This window comes from Schistocerca piceifrons, chromosome X (assembly GCF_021461385.2).
Source record: "Schistocerca piceifrons isolate TAMUIC-IGC-003096 chromosome X, iqSchPice1.1, whole genome shotgun sequence".
Classification (NCBI taxonomy): Eukaryota; Metazoa; Arthropoda; class Insecta; order Orthoptera; family Acrididae; genus Schistocerca; species Schistocerca piceifrons.
In genome coordinates, this window is record NC_060149.1 from 630,281,628 (window position 1) to 630,295,448 (window position 13,821).

Consider the following 13,821-nt stretch of genomic DNA (forward strand, 5'->3'; position numbering starts at 1 on the left):
CGCTTCAAATTTTGGAATATCACTGTAATAAACGTTATGCTATGTAAAGACAAGTCTTCGTTAAACGTTGTTACCAAATACCTGGAAACATTTGCGCATTTACTTCATGTTTATGGCCCCGCCGGAGGTTCGATTCCTCCTTCGGGCATGGGTGTGTGTGCGGTGTACTTAGGATAAATTAGTTTAAGTAGTGTGTAAGCTTAGGGACCGGTGACCTCAGCAGTTTGGTCCCACAAAATCTTACCACAAATTTCCAATTTCCACTCTAAGGGAAAAAAAGAAGCACAACGACGGAATTATCCGAATGGGACGAAAGTCGATAGATGTGATGTACATGTACAGTCAAACAAATGATTACATTTTCAGAAAAAATGGATGATTTACTCAAGAGGAATAACTTCACAAACTTAGTTAGCAAATAACGCGTTGGTCCACCTCTGGCCCTTACGTAGGCATTAATTCGGCTTGAGATTGTGTGACAGTGTTGATGGAGGTCATTCGGTTGGATATGGTGGCAAACTCTGTTCAATGGTGCGTTAGATCATCAAAATGCCTTGCCGGTTGGAGGACCCTGTCCGCAATGCTCAAACTTTCTCAATTAGGAACAGATCCGGCGACATTTCTGACCTTGAAAAGAAAGTCCAGCATGGTTTGCCACGAAGGGTAACAAAACGGGGCGTAGAATGTCGTCGACGTATCGCTGTGTTGGAAAGGTGCCGTTCATGAAAACCGAAGGGGTTCTGCTGTGAAAATAAGTGTTACCCCAGACCATCACTTCTGGTCGTCGGGGCATATGGTGTGCGACAGTCAGGTTATCATTACTTAAATTACAGTCTGTACAGAAATGCTTAAAACATAACTTTTTTTACAGCGTGCATGTGAAAAGAAGCAAATTTCTTCACATAATACACACAACGAGCAACATAATACAAAACCAAATTCAGCAAACCTTCAAATGGTGGTGGGTGAGTTTCTAAATATCCATATTTGTACCATGTATATTTGAGTACATTGGAGAATCCTGGTGAAGAAAACTGATTATATACTAGTGATGCTGCTTCATTATAATGTTCGTCAAGTCGAGATTTGACATCATCGTCATCTTCAGCAGAAATAGACCCGAAAATCTTCTCTCAAAGTTCTTCTCATATGGAAAGCCGTATTAACCTTGGGTGGACATGGTACGAAAACTTCTTTAATTTATGTTGTAACAGAAGTGTTTATTTTTGAAAATTAGTTAATGGCAGAGACGTATTTCGTAAAATTTCAAATTACTAAAATAAGTTAATTATACAGTTTTCAAGAACGTTAATTACATTTCAACTTTTATATGAAACACACTTTTTATGTTTCATGGTTTCGAAGATGTTCCCTCTAATCTTAATTTGTCAAATTTCTTGTTGGAGTGTGTTTTACCACTTTAAAGTGAAATTGTCAAAAACTAAAAAAAACATAATGCATTATTTTGTCTCATCTACATACCCGCTAGGTTTCTTCAAAATCGTTAATTTACACCTGGAAATGTTCCCTTGTCTGTTGGGAGGAAAGTAGGTGGGTCATGTTCATGATCCAGAAGTAGTGATGCTTCTCGCCCTTAGAGAATAGCAGTAAATCTACGTGTTTGTTATGCTGACGAGCTACTTTACAAAGGCAGACGGGTCTGGTTATGTCATGATTTACTTCATGCTGCACAGTGTGCTTGGTTGGTTGGTTGATTTAGTGGAGGAGACCAAGCAGCGACGTCATCGGTCCAATTGGGTTAGGGAAGGGTGGGGAAGGAAATCGACCGTGCCCTTTCAAAGGAACCATCCCGACATTTGCCTGAAGTGATTAAGGGGAATCACGGAAACCGAAATCAGAATGGCCGGACGCAGGTTGGAACCGTCGTCCCTCCGAATGCGAGCCTAACTCGGTACAGTGTGCTTGTCGTCATCGTCTACTTATCTGCATTTTTTGATATTTTGCAGACCATAAACATGATATGAATAATTACGCTTTGGGCTCTGGAAAATTTGTAGGTCTGGGATTGTAATGGGGAATGAGCTGCCATTAAGGTTATGATACTCATGGGAAATATACGTTTTGTATGTATCTGTATGATATGCACATTTTGAGTAATTTGTTTTGCAAGACAGAAGCTATCATCTAAAGCAATAATATATTTGTCCTTCTCATCTATATTCCGAACAATGAAACATCCATTTTCAGCAGCAGTATCTTGTGGAAGTTGGGTGAAACTGGGCCACTAATTAACCGTATCAAATACAGGCGAGTACACATCAAGATGGAGTACACAGCTGAGTGTCTTACCAGACCCTCTTTCCTGCATATCGGAGAAACAGCTCAGTGTGACGCTTTCGGTAAAAGTTCCATACCACTCTGCAACTGACTCGTCGCACGATTTCACACCATCATTCCCTCAATTCTGACAATGCTTTTCTCCACAGAATTACTGCCTCTTTTTTGGGGGGGGGGGGAGGGGGGTTATGTCAGTGCACAGTGCAGAACTGATACGCAAATAATGGAGGAATACCACAAGTCGTTGATGATTTCTGAGAGCTCGCTCTACCTCTACAACATTACTCGGCAAGCACGAAGGAAGCTATCAGGATCTCACTACCCCGCATTAATGTTATCAAAGTGGGATTGCAAGATCCCGTCCCTGAAAGCTCCAACAACCACTGAGTAGTCTACTACAGCTGCATGACTTGTCTGGTGATCTGTAACGGAATGGACTTGACGACTGTTACTGCTTCTAGGCTCAGGAAGTTGCCATAGTGACCGATTGCAAAGTGTATATGGTATACATGATACTCCAGGCTGAGGTAACGGTGTCGTACATAGTGACGGTTTGAACAAAGCAACGATTTTGGAATCCTTCTTTAATACTCTTCCGGCACTGGACAACACAGTGAATGCAATATCCTTAACGACAAGTTGTCCACACTCATCATAAAACTCCTGTATACCTCCATCGATGTTTGCACTCTGGCATGTCATGAGATATGGTGCATAATGTGCAATACCTCTATAATTATGCTACACGTTGTACGATTCCTGTGGCAGGGTAGTAATTTACTATACAGTTTGGTAGCAATAACACATATGCTTCGGTGCCTTTAGGGAAGTTTTATGACTATTATAATTCAGTATGGACGTCTAAAGTTTCAGTTTGTATGGCTTCGTTTTGCTTAGAGAAATCTACCAGCATTATGGGTGCTAATTATTTAAACTTCTTACGACTGAGTTTTCAGCCAAATTCATTGCCCTCATAGCAAAAGAACGATACCTTGCATACATATATCGTACGGCAGATCAACACTGTTACTGTCCTAGTTAGGCTGTAACTTATTTTATGGAAAATACACAGAATTTAGGAGCACTCTAGCATTCGTTAGCTTACAGTTGTCAAATACCCTCGAATCTTTTTTCACATTCCGCCTCCTGTCTGTCTGCACCACTAGAGTAATCAAAGCGTTTCTATGTGTCAGAGGTCTTAATTGACCATGACTGTCTGGATGTCACTGGATGGATTGGACACAAATAATGTTCCCGTGAACAGAAAATTAATAGTAACCACGCACCTGTATTCAACAAACGCCAAAGTTTCAGAGCCCCTTCGATTGATGCTGACATATGGGACACTTTCCACGTCAATTTACACAGCACAGTTTATTCTCTTCTTCTGGCTCTTCTCGATGTATGAGTTATTATTCATAGCACAGTGATCTAGAATCAGTTCATATTTGTCGTTCATAATAACGCATTTACTATCCCCAAAGAAGCCCATTAACGTTTTGAGTGGGATGCAGGCACTAAAGTGGCCATCAATAGATCCATCCATTAACCATACCGCATTTTCTAATGCATTCAGGTCCAAAGTTGATACGGAGACGTATGTCTTGAGAGTCGATGTGATTCCATCATGTCCTGGCAGAGACGAGTTACTGGCAGAAGTAAAGCTGTGAGGACGGGGCGTGAGTCGTGGTTGGGTAGCTCAGTTGGTAGAGCACTTTCCCGGGAAAGGCAAAGGTCCCGAGTTCGAGTCTCGGCCCGACACACAGTTTTAATCTGTAATGCTGTTGTTGATGGAGCGTCTCCACGTCTTTGTGGCCACAAATCTTCCTTCCAACTATAGGAATCGGTTGCATGTTGTTGGCTAAGAATTCTTCTCCCACATTATTATTGAAGGTCGTTGAAGTAGTAGGTTTGAGTGAGAAATATTCCTGACAAATGATCTAATCATCACATAGCAAGGGAGGTCATAGCGAGGTTTCAATCCTATTGATTTAAGAAATGACTAATGCTAATGAGTTAACGCATTCTGGTTCCATTGCAAAGTAGTCTTCTAATGGCTGTGTACCTTGTTATTATACTTTATACTCATGCTTCTGCATCAGATGGAAATGTACTTTAATTTCCTCATTGAGAAAATCGACTAGATTTCCAATCTGAAATATGATGTTGAATATGAGATGGTCTAATGTCTGAAAGTCACATTATATTGGATTGCTAGACAAAATCAGAAACAAATTAAAGAAGTACTTCAACAAACAAGTGAAGGTTTAACCGCTAAGTTACTTAAAATCGTATCGAAATGTCTAAATATTTCGGAAGATGTAAAAACACAAATTTGTGAGCATTTTCAGCCTATTCTTTCGCGACATGTAAACGCATTACAGAATCATGAAGCAGCCATAAAAGAACTACAGACTGTTGTTCACGAAAATCACGACACCATGCAGTCTAAAATTGACTCAGTTGCGTCTACCGATACGGCATTTATTGCGATTCATGCATGCATCCCTTCAGAAACGTACTGGGACAACACATCAGAAAGATATACACATCGCCAGAACCACATGTGCTTATGACGCCAAGTTTCATTTTGTGACGAAGAACAGGGTCTTTCTACATGAATACATGCTTTCAGTGGAGAGATTCCAGGAAGCCACTTCGCCTGATACATCTTAATTCACCAGCTAACTCACAGGCACTGCTATAATGCATACAGTGTATACGAGCATAGTTCACGTTTGGCAGGAGTGCTAAATTGTACTTAGAGGCTGACATGCACTTGCTCACAGACGTTTTCTAGAAATTTCAGAGTATTTGCCTGGGCTCATACATTCTTGATAGTAACTTCTATTACATCACATCAAGACTTTTATGGGATGCAGTGTTAAAAAAGGCATGTATAAACTTCAAACTCTTGACACATGTTGATATGCTGCTGTTTTCCAAACAAAGTATTCGTGTGGACGTTTGCCACTGCATGCACAGATAACCCACAAATGAGTGAGGAGGAGTACAGGCAATCTAAAGATTTGATTTACATTTCTTACATGGAGTTAAACCTCTATGGGCATGCCATACTACAATCTCTGCAATTTGGAGAGTTCCGATGGTTTCCTCAAACGCCAGAAAGGAAATGGAGGCCCAACATGTGGCTGCAAATACTGGTGTGGCATATGTCCTGAACGGAGACCCGGAATATCCCACCAACTTGCATGAAGCGCACAGTGACTTACCACTTAGTTGGGACTACCTATTCCTACGAAATGGTTCCATCCCAAAGTTGATGACAATACTTGGGAATAAGCAGTGATACATTCGACGCTACAGAAACTAACCTAGGTTAGGGATAAACTGATTAGACTTACCATCAGCATCTGCTTCATTCAACATCCCTGGTTGATGTTAACATCTAGAAGAGGGGAGAATTTGGAAAAGGATTTTTAAACGTCCCTCTGAAGTCGTTTCATAAGACGCTTGTCGAATTCGTTACAACTTACTCACTTTACTACCTGATTTTAGCTCAATTTATGAACTCTTCCAGAAAGACTGAGCACTCAAATAAGGCCTATTGAATATTATATGTGTGTTTTAATGTGAGGTTTCGGTTTTGCTTTGTGGGAAACGCTAAGTTGGTCATCGTCTGCTTGGAGCAGAAGATGTTGCTTCTCGTTCGAAGGAGAGCACAGGATGACCAAATTAGGTTTCCAATACCTGAACAGAGAGGTTTACCCATCTTAGTCGAAGGCTGTATTTGTGTGTGAGGTTGGTGACGGAGGGCTACCCCTGTGGTAGCTTCCGCTGCACGGGGAGCTAAGTAATCTCGAAAGAGGAAGCGGCACTCTTTAGTGAACACTTGGTGAGTACGGACAGTAGCTCTTAAGTGGGGTTTCAGGTGATAGGAAGAAGGCTGAGTTATTACTTCGTTATGTTTAACTGTTGAAATACTTAAGAACTTCAGCTTAACTGAAGCGGGTGAAGTGAGTTATTTTTCCGAATGTGCCTTAATTATATTGCTTTAAATAGGCGATTTTTGGGTGTTTGTGTTAAAAGTGTGGAAGCTGCTTTTGTCTTTGAGTGTAGATTTTGTGCCACGTGTTTGGTAATCAATGACCCTTCTGGTCCACCACGGCAACGCAATAGGCCTTATTTTAACAGTTTGCTTTCTACAAAGCAGCACAACAGTTTGATTCGGAATGCACCACGGGTTCAAGTTAGGCCGTTTGCAAGCAGCAGACGCAGTTAGTATGCTGAATAATTATCGCACAGCCTCATTCATTGGTTAAACCTCTGTCCAGAATAGTGTATGCGTAGAATCGTAATGCGAATCTCATTGAGATATTTTTATGGTATGAATGCAATGGAGATTGTAGTATCATTGTCTCCCACCCCCGTTTTCTGTGTTTCTTCTTGCTGTAGTTAAATTGTGCTCTGTTACATTCTCACGTAATTCTTACTTAAATATTTCTAGTCAGGCACCAGTTATGTGTAGTTAAGATTTGCTACCAAATACTTAGATACAATAAATAATCTACGTGAAAGATAAATTCTGTAGTGCTGATCTTACCCACTTACTCCGATTTCCAATCCTGAAGTAATCAAGTTGCTTCATGCACGACATGGAGTACTATTTATCTGGCTGCTTAAAGAAATTTTCGTAGTTGTAATTAAATTATTAAAGTATTCAAACTAATAATCTTCCAGCTCCGTTTTTCTCTAAATGTTTGGAAAGGGCTTGGGCTGGTGTCGACCCTAAATTTCTGAATTTTTATCATTATTTGTGTGAGAGAAGCAGCTAGAAATGCGAGATAACGTATATGGATCGATGAGAAACGTCATAAAGATAGTAATACGTTACAGTTTTAACAATTTATCAAATAATTCAGTTTCCAGCAAAACCATGAAGAATGCTAAAAAACATCACGAAAATCGAAAAGTTGACCGTTGGGATGGATATTACGGGTCCAAGAGATTACACTGCCAGGTCAAATTTTAAGTGGGGTGCAATCTTCTATTTTGGAGTTGCCGCTGTGTAGAGGGGTAAGGTTTCAGTGGAGTTCACGAAGCCTCTCAATATCGGTATGTGTATTCTCTGGACCTCTCCAAACTTCACAAGTAACATTCCACTATGAGTTTGCAAAACCAAACTTCCTTGATCCTAAGTTACTTTATATGAGTACAGACAGTTTCACCTACAGAGTAAAGGGCTGGAATCCCTATGAAGTAATTAGGTATAATCCCGAGGAATTTGACACATCTGGATATGTGGATGATAGTCCTTATGGCATAACACCTCAGAACAAGAAGTTTATCGCCCAGATGACCATATCCAAAATGTATGCTTACTGTATAGATACAAATGCCACTAAAATGAGGGCTAAAGATGCGCATGTGGGGTCTTACAGGCTCTGATATTTGAGGACTACAAGGAGGGCTAGTGCAGTGGTACTGTATCTCTGCAAATGGCTTACAGTCATGAGGCAATGAGGTGCATGCTGCACTGCACCTAAAAGTCTGTCACTGCATGACAACAAACGATTCGTCTGTGAGGATAGGATCGAGATGCACCAGTACTCACACTATTCACTTCAGTGATTTGCATGTGTTTGTGTATGTATTTGAAAACATATGCGTGCAAAATTGACAAAAAAGTGTCGTGCACACTAGTTGTCCTTGTATACATCGCATATCTACATGTGTGAGCGAAAGCATGTATATGCGGTTGTTTATTCTACACCTGTGGCTGCTAGTCCTCATACAGTGTAAATATTGTATATAAAAATCCATAGTAGTAGTATTAGCACAAAATATCTAAGCATATAAACAAACAGTTGCTGCTTGTCGCGTAAATATTGTATAAAACAATGAACTGCATTAATGTGCTGTATCTCTCTATATACACTCCTGGAAATTGAAATAAGAACACCGTGAATTCATTGTCCCAGGAAGGGGAAACTTTATTGACACATTCCTGGGGTCAGATACATCACATGATCACACTGACAGAACCACAGGCACATAGACACAGGCAACAGAGCATGCACAATGTCGGCACTAGTACAGTGTATATCCACCTTTCGCAGCAATGCAGGCTGCTATTCTCCCATGGAGACGATCGTAGAGATGCTGGATGTAGTCCTGTGGAACGGCTTGCCATGCCATTTCCACCTGGCGCCTCAGTTGGACCAGCGTTCGTGCTGGACGTGCAGACCGCGTGAGACGACGCTTCATCCAGTCCCAAACATGCTCAATGGGGGACAGATCCGGAGATCTTGCTGGCCAGGGTAGTTGACTTACACCTTCTAGAGCACGTTGGGTGGCACGGGATACATGCGGACGTGCATTGTCCTGTTGGAACAGCAAGTTCCCTTGCCGGTCTAGGAACGGTAGAACGATGGGTTCGATGACGGTTTGGATGTACCGTGCACTATTCAGTGTCCCCTCGACGATCACCAGTGGTGTACGGCCAGTGTAGGAGATCGCTCCCCACACCATGATGCCGGGTGTTGGCCCTGTGTGCCTCGGTCGTATGCAGTCCTGATTGTGGCGCTCACCTGCACGGCGCCAAACACGCATACGACCATCATTGGCACCAAGGCAGAAGCGACTCTCATCGCTGAAGACGACACGTCTCCATTCGTCCCTCCATTCACGCCTGTCGCGACACCACTGGAGGCGGGCTGCACGATGTTGGGGCGTGAGCGGAAGACGGCCTAACGGTGTGCGGGACCGTAGCCCAGATTCATGGAGACGGTTGCGAATGGTCCTCGCCGATACCCCAGGAGCAACAGTGTCCCTAATTTGCTGGGAAGTGGCGGTGCGGTCCCCTACGGCACTGCGTAGGATCCTACGGTCTTGGCGTGCATCCGTGCGTCGCTGCGGTCCGGTCCCAGGTCGACGGGCACGTGCACCTTCCGCCGACCACTGGCGACAACATCGATGTACTGTGGAGACCTCACGCCCCACGTGTTGAGCAATTCGGCGGTACGTCCACCCGGCCTCCCGCATGCCCACTATACGCCCTCGCTCGAAGTCCGTCAACTGCACATACGGTTCACGTCCACGCTGTCGCGGCATGCTACCAGTGTTAAAGACTGCGATGGAGCTCCGTATGCCACGGCAAACTGGCTGACACTGACGGCGGCGGTGCACAAATGCTGCGCAGCTAGCGCCATTCGACGGCCAACACCGCGGTTCCTGGTGTGTCCGCTGTGCCATGCGTGTGATCATTGCTTGTACAGCCCTCTCGCAGTGTCCGGAGCAAGTATGGTGGGTCTGACACACCGGTGTCAACGTGTCCTTTTTTCCATTTCCAGGAGTGTATAAGCAATCAAATGCTTATAGTTATGTAAATATTGTATAAAAGAACTGTGTATGTAATCCTTCTCTTACTCTCTTAGTATCAGTGTGATATATCTCTGTATATGAGAATTTTTTCTCTTTAAAGTATTTTTGTATAAAATAGGATAACTTTGAAAAAATGCGTTGTTAATGATGATACATTGAAAGTTAATTTGTTGTAATACTGTTATTATTTATAAAAGACATTCATCCAGAATAAAAGAACGCGCAGATGTCGACGAGCAAAAGTTAACAGAAATTTGTGTGTCCATATGAAGATCAATGAGCCAAGAATAAAACAACTTCCGCTTCCAAACTTTAGGAAAAGATCTTGACGAGAAAGGAAGAAAATTCTGATTCTACGTAAAATCAGTAAGGATGTCGAAGACTTCTATTCAGTCACTGATTGACCAGATTGGTGCGGTAATAGAAGACAGCAAAAGAAAAGCTTTAAGTTTTAAATTTAGCGGTTAAGAAATAATTCACGCAGGAGGATCGTAGAAAAATGGTTGAAATGGCCCTGAGCACTATGGGACTTAACACCTGTGGTCATCAGTCCCCTAGAACTTAGAACTACTTAAACCTAACTAACCTAAGGACATCACACACATCCATGCCCGAGGCAGGATTCGAACTTGCGACCGTAGCAGTCGCGCGGCTCCGGACTGTGCGCCTAGAACCGCTAGACCACCGCGGCCGGCGGATCGTAGAAACATTGCGTCGTTTGACTGTTTCACAGACTCCCACATGGAGGATACAGAAATGGGCATTCCTGGCATAGAGAAGCAACTGAAAGTATTGAAAACAAATAAATCACCAGGTCCAGATCGAATCGCAATTCAGTTTTACAAAGAGTACTCTGCGATTTTACGAAGAGTACTCTGCGGCACTGACCCCTCACTTAACTTACATTTACTGTGAATCTTTCGTCCAGGGGAAAGTCCCAAGCGACGTCTCTATACAATAAAGATAAATGAATGAACCCACATAGTTGAGACCAATATCCTTAACGTCGGTTGCTGCTGAATTCTTCAACACATTCTGAATTCAAATGTAATAAATTACCTTGAGACGTAAAAGTTTCTGTCCACAAATCAGCCCAGATTTAGCAAGTATCGCTCATGCGAAACTCAGCTTGCCCTTTTCTCACATGATACCCTACAAACTATGTATTGAGGGCAAGAGGAAGATTCCTAGACGTCAGGAATGTGCTTCATCTGCAGAGTGTTGACGAAGGTCTATGCATACATGGTGGGTTCCCAGATCTGTGAGTGGCTCGAAGAATTTTTAGATGATCGGAGCCAGTACGTTGTCTCCGATGACGTGTGTTCATCAGAAACAAGGTTATCGTCAGAAGTGCCCTATATACAGGTCGATTATACACACACATCAAAAAAAAGTTTTGCATCACCTAGGTTAAAAGAGTTCCGGAATCTCTACAGAAAAATGGAGTAGAGATCAACATAAACACCATTTCCGCCCTTTTTATTGCTCATGAAAACTACACATTGCATGTTGCACCACTATACAGGTGTTGTTCCAGATTGCTGTAAACACCGGTACCTCTAATACCCAGCAACACATCCTCTTGCATTGATGCATGCCTGTATTCGTCGTAGCATACTATCCACAAATTCATCAGGGCACTTTTGGTCCAGATTGTCCACTCCTCAACGGCGTAGATCCCTCAGGGTGGTTAGTGGGTCACATCGTCCATAAACAGCCCTTTAAAATCCATCCCAGGCATGTTCGATAGGGTTCAAGTCTGGAGAACATGCTGGACATTCTAGTCGAGTGATGTTGTCTTCATGGAGGAAGTCATTCACAAAATGTGCACGATGGGGGGCGCGAATTGTCGTCCGTGAAGACGAATGCCTCGCCAATATGTTGCCGATATGGTTGCACTATCGGTCGGAGGACGGCATTAGCATATCATACAGCCGTTACGGCGCCTTCCAAGACCACTAGCGGCGTACGTCGACACCATATAATGCCACCCCAAAATATCAGGGAACCTCCACTTTGCTGCACTAGCTGCAGAGAGTGTCTAAGGCGTTCAGCCTCACTGGGTTGCCTCCAGACACGTCTCCGACGATTGTCTGGTTGAATGCGTATGCGCCACTCATCGGTGAAGCCAACGTGATGCCAATCCTGAGCGGTCCATTCGAAATGTTGTTGGGCCCATCTGTACCGCACTGCATGGTGCCGTGGTTGCAAAGATGGACCTGGCCTGGCCATGGACGTCGGGAGTGAATTTGCGCATCATGCAGCCTATTGCGCACAGTTTGAGTCGTAACATGACATCCTGTGGCTGCACGAAAAGCATTATTCAACATCGTGGCATTGCTATCAGGGTTCCTCCGAGCCATAATCCGTAGGCAGTGGTCATCCACTGCAATAATAGCCCTTGGGCGGCCTGGGCGGGGCATGTCATCGACAGTTCCTGTCTCTCTGTATCTCCTACATCTCCGAGCAACGTCGCTTCGTTTCACTCCGAGACGCCTGGGCAATTCCCTTGTTGAGAGCCCTTCCTGGGACAAAGTAACAATGTGGACGTGATCGAACCGCGGTTTTGACCGTCTAGGCTTGGCTGAACTACAGACAACACGAGCCGTGTACCTCCTTCTTGGTGGAATGACTGGAACTGATGGGCTGTCGGACCCCTCCATCTAAGAGGCCCTGCTCATGCATTGTTTTTACACCTTTGGGGCCGTCCACAGTGGCCGAGCGGTTCTAGGTGCTTCACTCTGGAACCGCGCGACCGCTACGGTCGCAGGTTCGAATCCTGTCTCGGGCATGGATGTGTGTGATGTCCTTGGGTTAGTTAGGTTTAAGTAGTTCTAGATTCTATGGGACCGATGACCTCAGATGTTAAGTCCTATAGTGTTCAGAGCCATTTGAACCAGTGACAGGGAAATTAATAATACGATTTGATTTTCGTTGATACTTTTTATGCTGTTTTTGGCCTCAGGACAATTAAAAACTTATGTGACTGATGCTTTTTTCAGCGTTTTTTGGCGCCAGGACAACTAAAAACCGACTTTTCCCATCCGATGTGATATGACCTTGCCATGGTGGACGGGCTTACCTAACTAACAATATCACACCAGTACACCCACGCACACTGAGTCGTATAGTTTGTTTAACGTCAAACGTATATTTAGGCGTTGTTGTATGATTCATTTGTCATTTGTAGTCAACCACTATTAAATTATGATGCTTACAGCGCCATCTGTTGCTATGTTTTGTAATTATTCATTTTTCTTCTGCCATACGTTTTCCCCCTTCTCCGATAATATTTCGTTGCAATTTGACGCCATTCTGACCTGTGGTGTTATTTCTACAGCGGTTTGAATGTTTAACTTTAATTATAATCATCCTTTATATCTATGTTAGGGCGAAGTGATAGAACAGCACTTTATGGCTGTTCAGTGACGACACTGCGGTATAGGGGAAGGTTCTGCCCTTGAGTGAGAAAAATTTATGTTGACGAATAGGAAAAAATATGCTGTAACTTTCGAATACAGCATTAGTAATGTGCTGCTTGACACAGTCACATCGATTGAATATCGAAGCGTAACGCTGCACGGCGATATGAAATGGAATACCGAAGGTTGCCAGTCGGGAAGGCGAATGCTGCATTTCGTTTTGTGGGTAGAGTGCTGGGGAAAGTGTACCTCGTGAAAAAAGGAACGTTATTGCGAACCATTCTTCAGTGTTTCTGATCCCCGCGAGGTCGCTTTAAAGGAATACGCCGAAGCAATTCAGAGGCATGCTGCTAGATTTGCTACCGTTCTGCACGTAAGTCTTATAGAAATGCTTTGTGAACTCAAACGGGAGTCCGTGGAGGGAAGATCATGCTCTTTTTGAGAGGTACTGTTGTGGAAATTTAGGAAGCCGCCATTTGAAGCCGACTGAAGAGATATTCTGCTTCCACCAACGTCCATTTTGCGTAAGGACCACTAAGATGAGAGAAATTAGGGATTTTGCGGATGCTTACAAATAATCGCTTTTCCCTCGCTCTATTTGGGACTGAAACAGGAAGGGAATGAGTAGTTGTGGTGTGGGGTACACTCCGCCGTGCACTGTACCGTGGCTTGTGGGGTATGCATGTATATGTAGTTGTAGAGTTGTTCCTAGGGTACGGTGATAACAAAAGACAATAATTTAATTTTGTAGCACTTT